The 12,695-nt window shown below is 30.2% G+C and overlaps 1 protein-coding gene across 5 annotated transcripts in view; it reads right to left on the bottom strand.

Moving 5' to 3' along the window:
• LOC147017726 (uncharacterized) overlaps positions 1–12,695 on the bottom strand; it is a 422,376-nt gene that overhangs the window by 180,677 nt on the left and 229,004 nt on the right. The gene's annotated exons all lie outside the window — the stretch shown is intronic.

The raw sequence follows: 12,695 nt of genomic DNA, 5'->3' as shown, positions 1-12,695 counted from the left end.
ATCTTAATTTTTAAAACATAAAGAATCCTTAGAAATGCCTTCACTCTCTCCTCCATTTATTTAAGAAAAAACTTGAATTAAAATGAATAGCTTGACGATGCTAATAGTTTTGTTGAAAGTATTGCAAATAGACTTGTTAATTCTTTGTATTCCTCCTTGGTGGGTTGAGTTATTTTCTGTAATACCTCTATTCTTTTTGAATCTCACTGGTTTCCATACTATAATATTTATTTATTCTCTCTCTTTCCTCCCTCTCTCTCTTCTCTTTTTCCTCCTTCTCTTTCTTCTCCCTCTCCTCCCTCTCTCTCTTCTCTCTTTCCTCCCTCTCTCTATTCTCTCTTTCCTCCTTCTCTCTCTTCTCCTTTTCCTCCTTCTCTCTCTTCTCTCTTTCCTCCCTCTCTCTATTCTCTCTTTCCTCCTTCTCTCTCTCCTCCTTCTCCTTTTCCTCCTCTTCCCTCTCTTCTTCAACTCCTTCCTCATCCCTTACTATACTTGAATCGTTTACACCCCATAGAATATTATACATATATTCATCAGGATTTCTTGTTATTCCTGTATCCAAAATAATTTTTTTACAACAGGAAACCAATAAAATTTCTTTTGAATTTCTAAAAGAGCCTTACCTTTTCTTAACCTTATAATTTTTTCATTATTTAACATTCTAATTAAATCTAAAGTTGTCGGTTTATCAACATCAGCATAATGCCAATCTTTTATTGAAAATACCTCATTCTTATGTTGTAGAACATATTTATTAAAATACCGAATACCCTTTTCTTGAAGGTATGCTTGGACACAGAAATGATAATTTTCTTGAAGCCTTCTTGCTGTCATTTATGTATTAGAAATATATGTTAGAATAATATTATGGCACGAAACACCTCCCCATCTTCCCATAGTTAAATCATTTTGTATTTCCTTACTTATTATATATAATCCTGTTTTTTCTGTTTTCATGAGATAAACAAGGGCAAAACCATTATTATATTTACCCTTATTAAATTCTTTTATTTGTTGTTTCCTAATCGTGGCTCCACAAAACTCATTCTCGATACCAAGTGGATAATATTCTTCCTTACGAGACTGATTTAATTGTTCCAGGTCTTCGAGGTTAATTTTAAATGACCAATTATACCCTAAATCATTCATATCATACCCCCATTGTTCTATTCTCATACAAACGATACGCCCTTCTTTATAAAAATTTATTTTAATTCGAACTGTGAATTCTGTATGACCTGGAGATAATATCAACACTTCTGTATCTTTAGAATACACAGCCGTTTTATTTAAGTATATATATTGTGATAAATCGCTTAATCTCACCAAGTCATTTGCGTCAGTCGGGCTTGGATAATTTTTTAATTTATAAGCATTTTTCATGTTAATATTTTTGTTTATATTATATTTATGTCGTTCAGCCTGTGCCTTTGTGTAATAATTTGATAAATCAATATCCAGTTCTTGAGATACACCAAAGATAGAACCATCTTTACCAACATAAGTCATTTATATTAGATTAAAAATAATATCATAAAATTTTTTATTTTTGTTGAGTTGAAATAACACATATAGACATAATTGACCACAACACTTGGAATTTAATTCTTGGACTTGAAATGTTTGATAAACACCATTCTGTAAGAATTTTATGACTTCAACAGGTGGTGGAAGACCAAAACTATCAAAATAATATTTGTCTTGACTATTAAAAATACAAACCCAATGAGAACCGTTCCCATCATTATCTTCTAAGTTCATAATAATATTCTTTGTATGTTTCGACACATTTGTTAATTCATCTCTCATACAAATAACCACATTATGAATTTTTAATTTCTTACAATATTTGGCAAGTTGTAAATTTGATGTTGTATTCTTTCCAAATTCTTTCAACCACTCATCAATGCTCATTTATTTATTAGAAAGATATAATCCATTACCTCTTTTCGTTAATTTTACACCTGCTTGTGCTATAGAAGAAAGCATATCTCCAACTAACAATCTCGCTTTATCAGGCAGACCTTCAAGTTTTTCAGCAAAATCTACAATTACACCACTTCCACTAATTTGTTTCTCCAACTCTTTGTTATGTCTTTCCAATTCTTTTTGAGCCTGGAGTTGAGCCTTCCTTTCGTTGGCAGTTTTGACCGCTGTTGAAATACCACCCGTCAATGCTCCAACCGCACTTAAACCAGCAAATAAAGGAATTAGAAATGGGAGAAATCCTCCACTCGTCTCTCTTATTGAATATTTTTTCAACATTGGTTTTGTCATTTTAATTTTAAGTGAGCCAGTGTCATTCAAGATTTTAACCTGTTCTCTTGTGAGCAAAACATCAATTCTTACTGCTCCTTTTCTCTGAATTGTATTAACGTTAATCGTACAAGGCTTTTGATTTTGAACACAAGATGATAGTTTATGAAGATTGATTTGATTAACATATACCCCAGTTGGTACTTTGCCACTCATTTATTTAACAAAAAATTATGTGAGACTAATCATCACACCATTATCTGTATTAATCTGCAATTCTGTTTCTTCCAAAAGCAAACAATATGTATCAACTTCTTCACTCTCTCCTCTTTCAATGTATAGGGAAGTATCCACTCGATTAGACTTTATAGTTTCTTTTTGAGCGCTCAGGTCAAACGTATAGATTGTATACAAACTTTTAAATGCTGTCATATCCAAAATAGGTTCTTTATTTCCATTACTTTCACACACCTTTTGGTAAGACTTGTATGCTTCAGCAAAATCATTTTCTTCCCAATTAATTTCCAATATATCTCGTGGATAAAATGTTCCATCTAGAGAAACGCAAAGTTGTTTCACCTTAGCATTATCACTCAATGCATTATTCTTATCAGTCGCAGTATCACCATCTGGCTTTTTAAAAATCATCCACAGATATCGTGGCTTTCCTTCCAGAACACCCAAATTCCACGTGTAAGTAGTTTGATTGAGTTTAACGTGTTGACATCTTCTTTTGAGGTATGATACACTGAGTGGTTTTTTTGAGTTAAGTCTTCGATTCAACATCTCTTCTGTTTTAAGATTAGGAGTATATTCACTGATATACCAACTCATCTCCTCAATTACAAATTTATTCTGATCACCAAAAGCATTACCAACACCAAAAAGCAATCTATTTTCATTATCATTCCTTTGTAGTTGAAATCTAATTTTAAGACCATACAGAACTTTATCATAATCACAAAATCCAAATATACCTTTAAGAGGAACTGCCACAGTAAAACTATTTTCTGCTTTTGTATCATCATTATACATTCCTTTCCTTTGAATATATCCAGGGTCTGTGTTTGTTCCCGTTGACATATCAGGAATAAAACCTTCGACAGACCCCTTTCCCATTCTATCACTGAATGTATAGAGTGTAAATTTCATCATTTCAGATACAGCAGAGACATAATCAACCGCTTCAACTTCTTGTGTTCCAATATACAATCGCACACTATCAAACATTTTCCAGAAGAAATCATTTACAAGTGTAGCGTTTGTGTTATTCCCAGCCTTAGTGAATTTAAATTTACACAACAAGAAACTTTCGGAGAGATTCAAATAGGTTTGTTGATTATTTATTTCAAAACTTTTTGTACCATTTGTATTCCAGTCTGTTCCAGTTATTGCATTTACCTTGAAGTAATCTTCTTTTTTAGTGGAGTTTGAGATAATAATAGTATCATCCAAATCATAGATACTATCAATTGCTTCCATACTTGTATTTATTTAGGAAAAAAGATGTTAAAACTTTTGAAACCCTGATCCAAGTATTTGAATTATTTTCTGTCGTTCTTGAGGGGACAACTGAGTTTTACCTTTCTTAATTTCTTTTATTGCTTGTAATTTATGAGATTCTTTCTGAGCATCTTTTATACTCTTTACAGCACCTGCTACATTTCCCACAGCAGAAGCAGTTGAACCAATTAGGTCTTTATGTTTAAGAATAGTTGAACCAATACCCATGAGAGTATCAATTATCCCATCTCCTCTAAATTGATGTCCAACACCCCTTTGTCTCTTAGGTTTATAGTATCCTCTACCAAGATACATACCTTCACCCTTGTAGTACGGGGAAAGGAACATCCCATCCCCTGTAATTATTTTATATTTTCCCAACTCGTGCTTCCTCACAATAACCATCGTATTTATTTATTGAAAAACTTCACGTAGGTGAATTCTGATGGATATAACTTCTCCATTAAAAGAAATCACCACGATTATCTTGGTCGGTTATCCTAAAATTTACTCTGTGTATGGTTTTTCCTGACACAGGTAGATAAACCAAATTTTTAGGCTCCATATTGAATTTATAACCAATTGGGGTTGAGTATGCGCTGAATGAAAATATTGTATTTGTTTTTAATCCATCATTATAAGCACCATCAATCAAATCACAGTGAATTAACACCGAATTTATTCCTGAGGATATTTGAATGACATTATCACTGTAAAACGTCCCATTAGTTTCAATCTTTTTTGAGGAGAAACCTAATAACTCTCTAAATGAATTATCAATTGTGAAATCAACCTTGTAGTTATTTTTAACTTTAATCGTTGATTTTGAAGTATGTTTTTGAATGTTTATAACAATATTTTTTGGTTCATCACCCTGTTCTTTCATAAGACGAGCAATTTCGGAAGATATTTGAGAAATCTCGTATGCTCCGGGTGAGACTGTTATCGTTTTGTATCCACTTCCCGGATTATAACTAAACTTGTCATTTTTCTCGGTTATATTAAATAAGGTATTATAAGTCTCCATGGACAATAAAGATGCCTCATATTCTTTTGTTGTGTCAAGTTGTAGTGGGTATGGGAATGAAGATGTGTGGTCGCTTGTTGTGAAATTAAAACTCAGGATTGTGCTTCTCATCTTATTTAATATGAGTTAAAATGTCTTTATATTGAGATTTATTAATTATTTTCATGTTCATCAACTGGTCTAAAATGGCTGATGCTTCATTAAAACAATTGTTATTTCCAGCCTTCTTACTGCCGAACAACAATAACAGTCTATTAACTAATTGCGATGGGTCATTTGGAAGAAAACTAATACCTGAACCAAGGATACTTAAAGCCTGAATAATGTGTTTCTCCTTCTCATTCTTCCTACTTTTACCAGAAAGAATAACCTTATAATTTAGAGTGTTCAGCAAATCAATATATACTCTATCATCATTATTTTCCATATCCAATGGTTTATCAATATACTTTGATTCATCCCTCACAGTTGAACCTTGTCTTCCATCTTTTGTGAGAAGAAACATTAATCTCGGAGTTAGTTTAACAGGGGTTGAGCAGAACTTAAGAACCTTAATTCATCATTAAATATCAATACCTTTTCTTGAACAAGATGAAATATTGCTGGTTGTTCTGTTGGAATGAGTCCTGCTTTGGTTTTTGAATCCGCTGAATATTCATTGTTTTGAACAGCATTCACAATATAATCAGGGGTTGATTAATCTCTTCCAGTTGTTGAAATAAACCTTCATCATCATATTCTAATTCTCCTAAATGCTCTAATTCTTCCTCCGTCATTTGACTGAAATCTTTTAACATTTGAAGCTTTCTAGGAGTATATTCTACTGTGGGAACTGTGGAAACATCTTTCATTTTTTCTTGGGAAGTTTTTAAAAGTGGTTTAAAAAATTTCTCTTGTTTTTTTTCAAATGCTTCTTCGCCCGTTAGTTTCTGTCTGCGTTTCTTCTTTATGTCTTCCTGTTGTTTTACAACTTTTGAAACCAACTCTTGATGTTCCTTAAATCTTCTTGCTCTTTCTTTTGTATCCATTTATTTATTGTAAAATATCATTTAATGAATTGTAAAGATCAACAGGGAAATTTTTTTTTTCTTCATCATTCAAGTAGATGTGTTCAAATAAATCCTTTTCTTTAAATATTTCATCAAATTCTTTATTAACATTAATGCGAGTTGTAATTTCTTCTTCACTAATCCTTGCATCTCTGCTTTTCATACGTTTGTGTTGAGTTTCTTCATCAACATCAAAACCGAATGATAAAATCTTCACTCCGCTCAGATATTTAATAATTTGTCTCGTTCCTTCTGGATTAGTTTCTAATATCCCAACACCACCAGATTTTAGTTTCTTTAACTCACTCTTACAATGTGAATATTTTGTTGTACCAAGAGAAACCTCCTCAAATATTTGTCCTTCATTCCTCAATCGCATATGTTCCTCCACTGAAATATAGTGATAATCTTCACCTTTTACTTCTCCAGGTCTTATTGCTCTAGTTGTTGTTGATACAATGCGTATCACGGGGTGTTTTTAAGTAAATTTACAATATTCTCATTTGTACTACACAAGAACCTTGATTTATGAAAGTTTTTTCCAGAAGCAGATTTACCCACAAGATTTATAATAATAGTTGTCATTTATATATGTAATTGTTTATAAAACAAAAAATATATCCCTTAATATCTCATCTTGTTTCACAACAATATATTTATATTTTTCAGTCGTGTGCTTCATATAATCCTCAAATTTCTTTTTACTACATAATGTAGAACAATTATCTCTCCAAAAATTATTGATATCTATTGAATTTAACTTGAATAAAATAAAAGTATTAGCATTGTTTCTGATGGAACGACGAGGAAGTTGAAAGTACGATTGACTAAGATAAATACAATTACAAGAAGAATGTCTCCCTCTTGTGTAGTAGCTGTCCATTACCGTTTGGTTTCTCTCATTAACACAATCATCAAAGATAACGAGGTTCTTTTTGATTTATCCAAATCTTGGGGAGACGGTATATCATCCGTATTATCACTAAGAATACAAGTTATAAGATTTGATTTCTTTTTACATCTCTGTGTATCACAAAATAGTTGAATTATATCTTCAATGTTATAATCATTTAGGTTTTTTTGACGTTTAAATAAACCTATTATATCTTCTTTTTGAAGACCAGCATTAAAACCTTGTGAGAGTAGTTGATACTCTGGTTGAAAACTCGACTTTGTGAAAATTATTAAATTATCATAATCTAAAAAGTTGGGAGTGAGGAGCATTTTTAAAAGTAAGCAGGTTTTTCCACATCCACTTGAACCAACTATGAGACATCTTAATGAATTTGGGAGATTTTTATGGTTGTTAAATTTTATCTTATTTTCCCAAATAGGTAAAAAATCATTCATTTATATATTTGAAAAACAGGTTATTTAATTTATTATTGGCTTTTTTAGAAACTCTATATTTTATCCTAAGTTCAGGTTTAATTTCAAGATAATCCATTATTTTACTTATACAATATCTTGTGTTGATATTATCCTGAAAATTACATCCATGAATAATATACAACAACAATCCTTTGAACATTTCTCTTATATCGTTCAGTTTCTTCCCTTGTAAGGAAAGGTGTGTTATCATCCTCATACTTTACATTCATTTCTCTAATCAATCTTGTAAAGTAATTCATTTTTGGTGTAAATCTAAAAGAATTATTTTCCTTTTTATATTTTTTATTATCATTAATTAGAAGATAATCACAGAATATACATTGTTTATAGGCTTTTGACTCTGTGTTTAATCCCTGTCTTTCACACGCAGGACAATTCTCAAATTTGTCATATGGAGAATCAGGAAAGTCTAGCATATTTATAAAGTAAAACTTTACTTAAACTGAAATTCATCTATACTTTCAGTTGTATATTACCATCGATATCGATATACTTTTTTTCATTATCAGATTCAACGACAACATTTTTTATATTAAAGGTAATTTTAAAATTATCGTTAACTACTATTGAACGAAATGTCATTTCACCTGATATATTAACATCCTTTATTTCATCAAGATTTACATCTTTAGGGTTGTTGAAAAAAATACAAATTTCTCCTTGCATATTACAGATGGTCTTATCTTTTCTTTCTAAAGCTTCATCCATAAGGTTTTTGTTCTTTGATACTTTTTCTTGTTTCATTGCTTTTTCTAGTTTTGAATATATTACTAGAAGGAGAGGAGAAACTTTTGTTAGAGATACTTTAATTGATGTTCTACCAGGTATACTAAAAGCCCTTCCACTGAAGGAAATTGAAGAACTCATATTATTTACCATAATAGTTTTTATCCAATAGTTGTTATATTTATCTTTGTTCAATTTTACATCCTTGACATATTTCTCAGTATCTTTAACAGATGAAGAGATTGATTGAAACTTGTCTTTTGTGTCTTGAAACATTGTATTTATTAAGTGAAAAAGTTGGAGGATAAAATGTTTTTAAGCACAGATTCACCTATAAATTAAACGAAATTTTCATCAAGAAAATTTTAGTTTAAGCAAAGTTTTATTCTATAAATATGGTGAATACAACGTACTGCGATGTTTGTAATCACGAATATAAACATTATAGAAAACACCTCCGAACCAACAAACACACATTTAATCTATTTCATCAAATATCTCCTCTTGAGTTGGAAAGAAAACATTGTGATATCTGTTCAAAGGATGTTTTGAAGAGTAGTTATAATCAACATCTTCAATCACAAAAACACAAGAAAAATGAGTTTAAAGTAAAGGGAGACTATTATATTAAAAACACTGATGAGGCATTTAAAGGGCATATAAAAATAAGGATTTTTCAATTTGGAGAACCCAGTCCATCATCAATAGCTGAATCAATTGAAATAGTGAAACCCGATGTTGAAAAATTTATTAAAAAGACATTAAAAGAAATAAAAACTTTAAAGTTTTATATGGGAGTGAAAATGAATATGAAAAGACAAGATGAAGAACAAACTCCTTATATGAGAACAGATCTTCATTTTATAACATCATTTCAAGATTTTTTGAATAGTGGGGTTTATGAAGAACTATCAAGACAAGAGGAGGATGTTGATAATACAGTGGTAGGAAGTGGATTCAATATTAAAAAAATCATCTTTTTAGATATACACATTCTAAAATCAAACCCTCTTAAAGCTTCTTCTTATATTGAATTACCAAAAGAAATAAAACTAAAGAAGGCAGTTGTTAATATTAAGAACAATGATAATAAATGTTTTCTCTGGTCTGTTCTTGCTCACTTACATCCACCAAAATGTAATTCAGAAAGAGTAAAACAATATATGAAATATGAGAATACCTTGGACATTAAAGATTTTAAATTCCCAATGCCATTAACAGATATTCCTAAATTTGAGAAAAAGAATAATCTTTCTATTAATGTATATGGATTAACGGATACAAACAAAATTCAAATATTAAAAATTTCAAACAACTATAAAAATGAAGAAACACACATTGACCTTTTATATTTTAGTGTTGGAAAGAATTCACATTACACATACATCAATAATTTATCAAGATTAATCTCTTCTCAGGTATTCAGAACAGCAAACAAAATATATCCTTGTAAGCGATGTCTTAATTCATTTCATACAAAAGAACGATTAGAACAACATTCAAAATATTGTAGTAATCATAAATCAGCTGTAATTACAATGCCTAAACCTGGTGAAAAGATTTATTTTGAAGATTATAATAAATCTATCATGCACCCATTTGTGATATACGCTGATTTTGAATGTATCCTTAAAAAGATAAATACTGCTTCTCCTAATCCAAAAGAACCATATACAAATAAATATCAAAAACATATTCCTTGTGGTTTTTGTTATTATATCAAATCATCTGTTGGAGAAAAGTATAACAAACTTGAACATTATCGTGGAAAAAATGCTTCACAAGAGTTTGTAAAACGATTAGAAAAGGATTGTATAAGACTCACTAAATTAATGAAAGAAACAAATGAACCGATGAAATTAACCAAAGAAGAAAAATTAGAATTTAGAATGAACAATATCTGTCATATTTGTGAGGGGAAAATTAAGGAGTCTAAAGTTAGAGACCATTGTCATCTTACTGGTAAATATAGAGGTCCCGCTCATTCCTGTTGTAATCTTAATTATAAATTACCTTCTTTTATTCCAGTCTTTCTTCACAACAGCGCCAACTATGATACACATCTATTTATAAATGAACTTTCAAAAACACCAGGGAATATTTCTGCTATAACAAACACAAGTCAAAAGTATATTTCATTTTCAAAAATGATATTCACAAAACCTTTAACTCGTATTAGGTTTTTAGATTCTTACAAGTTTATGGGAACACCACTAGCCTACCTCGCATCAAATCTAAGCTCCACAGACTCTTTTCCAAATCTTAATTCATTCTTTCCAAAAGAGGAAATTCTCACTAAAGAGGAAATTCAGATTAAAGATGAAATTCTGATTAAAGAAGGAATTCTTACGAGAGAGGAAATTCAAACAAGGAATGAAATTCAAAGTAAAGAGAAAATTCTTACAAGTAAGGGAATTTATCCTTATGATTATATGGATTCATTTATGAGATTTAAAGAAACACAACTTCCTTCAAAAGAAAGTTTCTATAATAACCTTTATGAAGAAGAGATAAGTGATAAGGAATATAAACACGCACAAGAAATATGGAAAATATTTAAGATAAAGAACCTTGGAGAATATCACGATTTATATCTAAAAACAGATGTTTTATTGTTAGCTGATGTGTTTGAAGCTTTTAGATCACTCTGTCATAATAAAAATTGTTATGGATTAGATCCTGCCCACTATTTCACAGCTCCTGGTTTAGCTTGGAGTGCAATGTTGAAAATGACAAAACAAGATATAGATTTAATCAGTGATGTGGATATGCTTTTGATGATTGAGAAGTCCAAGAGAGGTGGAATATCACAAGTATGTTCAAAAGATATGCTAAAGCAAATAATAAATATCTCCCAAATTATGATAGTGAAAAAGATAGTAATTATTTGATGTATTTTGATGCTAATAATTTGTATGGATGGGCAATGTCTCAATCTCTACCTTATGGTAAATTAGAGTGGGTGGAAGAAAAGAATTATGAAAAAGGTTTGATGAATATTGTTATTTCTTCTCAAGAGGAATTGAATGACGAAGAAGAAGGTTATTATTTTGAAGTTGATTTGAGGTACCCGAGTGATCTTCATAATAAGCATAAAGATCTTCCTTTTGCATGTGAGAAAGAAACTCCAAAGAAAGAATGGTTAAGTGATTATCATAAAAGTTTTAATATTAAAGGTAAATCAACAGAAAAGTTATTAACAACATTCTATGATAAAGAGGGATATGTTTTGCATCAGAGAAGCTTAAAACAGTTTTTGAGAGAAGGATTGAGAGTAGCTAAAATTCATAGAGTTTTAAAATTTAAACAAAGTCCTTGGGTGAAAAAGTATATTCAATTCAATACAGATATGAGAGCAAATACAAAAGTAAAATTTGAAGGGGACTTTTATAAATTAATGAATAATGCTGTATTTGGAAAGACTATGGAAAATGTTAGAAACAGGCAAAACATTAGATTCGCAACATCTTGGAAAGAAGCTTCGAGATTGATAAATAAACCAAGTTTTGAGAGAGAAGAGGTTTTTCAGAGAACTTTTCTGCAATTCATATGAAAAAGGAAAGTATTGTAATGGATAAACCAATTTATATTGGAACAGCAGTTCTTGATTTATCAAAGATATTGATGTATGATTATTTGTATAATGACTTAAAGAAAGAGTATGGTGAAAATGTTTCATTGTTGTATATGGATACTGATAGTTTTATCCTAGATATAAAAACTGATGATGTTTATGAAGATATGAAGAAAAATATTGGAGTATATGATACAAGTAATTTCAGCAAGAAGAGTGAGTTATTTTCCAAAAAGAATGAAAAGGTTATTGGTAAGTTTAAGGATGAGTTGGGTGGAAAAGTAATGAGTGAGTTTATTGGATTGAGAGCAAAGGCATATGCTTATAAGTATGGTGAACAGATTGATAAGAGGTTAAAGGGAATAAAGAAATATGTAATAAAGAAATCAATAACTTTTAGAAATTATTATAATTGTTTGATGAATAAGAAAGAAGAATATAGGAAAATGAATACAATAAGAAGTTATAAACATAACATATATAGTGAAGAAGTAAATAAAAAGGCATTAGGAGCCTTTGATGATAAGAGATTTATTTTAGATAATGGAATAGATTGTGTTCCATATGGATATTGTATGATAGAGTGTATAAAATAGATTATGTTTTAACGATGGGAAGATGGGTTAGGGTTTTTAAGGGCTACCGCCACGTTTTTCACAATATATAAATGGTTAAACCAAGTATTAATCAAACTAAAGAGTGGAGAAAATCTCAGTCTTGGTATATAAATGGAAAACATAATGAATGTGAAAAATATCAAATAAGTCTTATTGAAAAAATAACTAAAACAAAGGTAAATAAAACAAATAAGCGAATTAATTTAAAAACTAGTAAGTTAGAGGATGTAAAGAAAAAAATGAATATCCTTGAATGGACTGAAAACTTTGATGGTTATCAATTGAACAATGAAAAAACAATTTACTATAATCTCAAAATGATATGTGGCTCAGGAGGTGGTCAAACAAGAGCATTAAGAGAAGTTTATCATTTCGTAATGGCACAAATGGGGTATCTTAAAAATATAAAGATTCAAATGTTTTGTTTGTCAATATTTTAGATGGGGATTATTGTGCAAAGAAAATTAAACTATTGAAGGAATTTGAGAATGAACAAATCTTTATAGGTTCAATGAGTGAGCTGTTCAACCCCAGGTGTTCAATTCAATGAG

This window comes from Eptatretus burgeri, chromosome 11 (genome assembly GCF_056783735.1).
Source record: "Eptatretus burgeri isolate ZD-2024b chromosome 11, Ebu_testis_v1, whole genome shotgun sequence".
NCBI lineage: Eukaryota > Metazoa > Chordata > Myxini > Myxiniformes > Myxinidae > Eptatretus > Eptatretus burgeri.
Note: the sequence above shows the minus strand (reverse complement) of the source record. Positions and strands in the feature narration are given on the sequence as shown.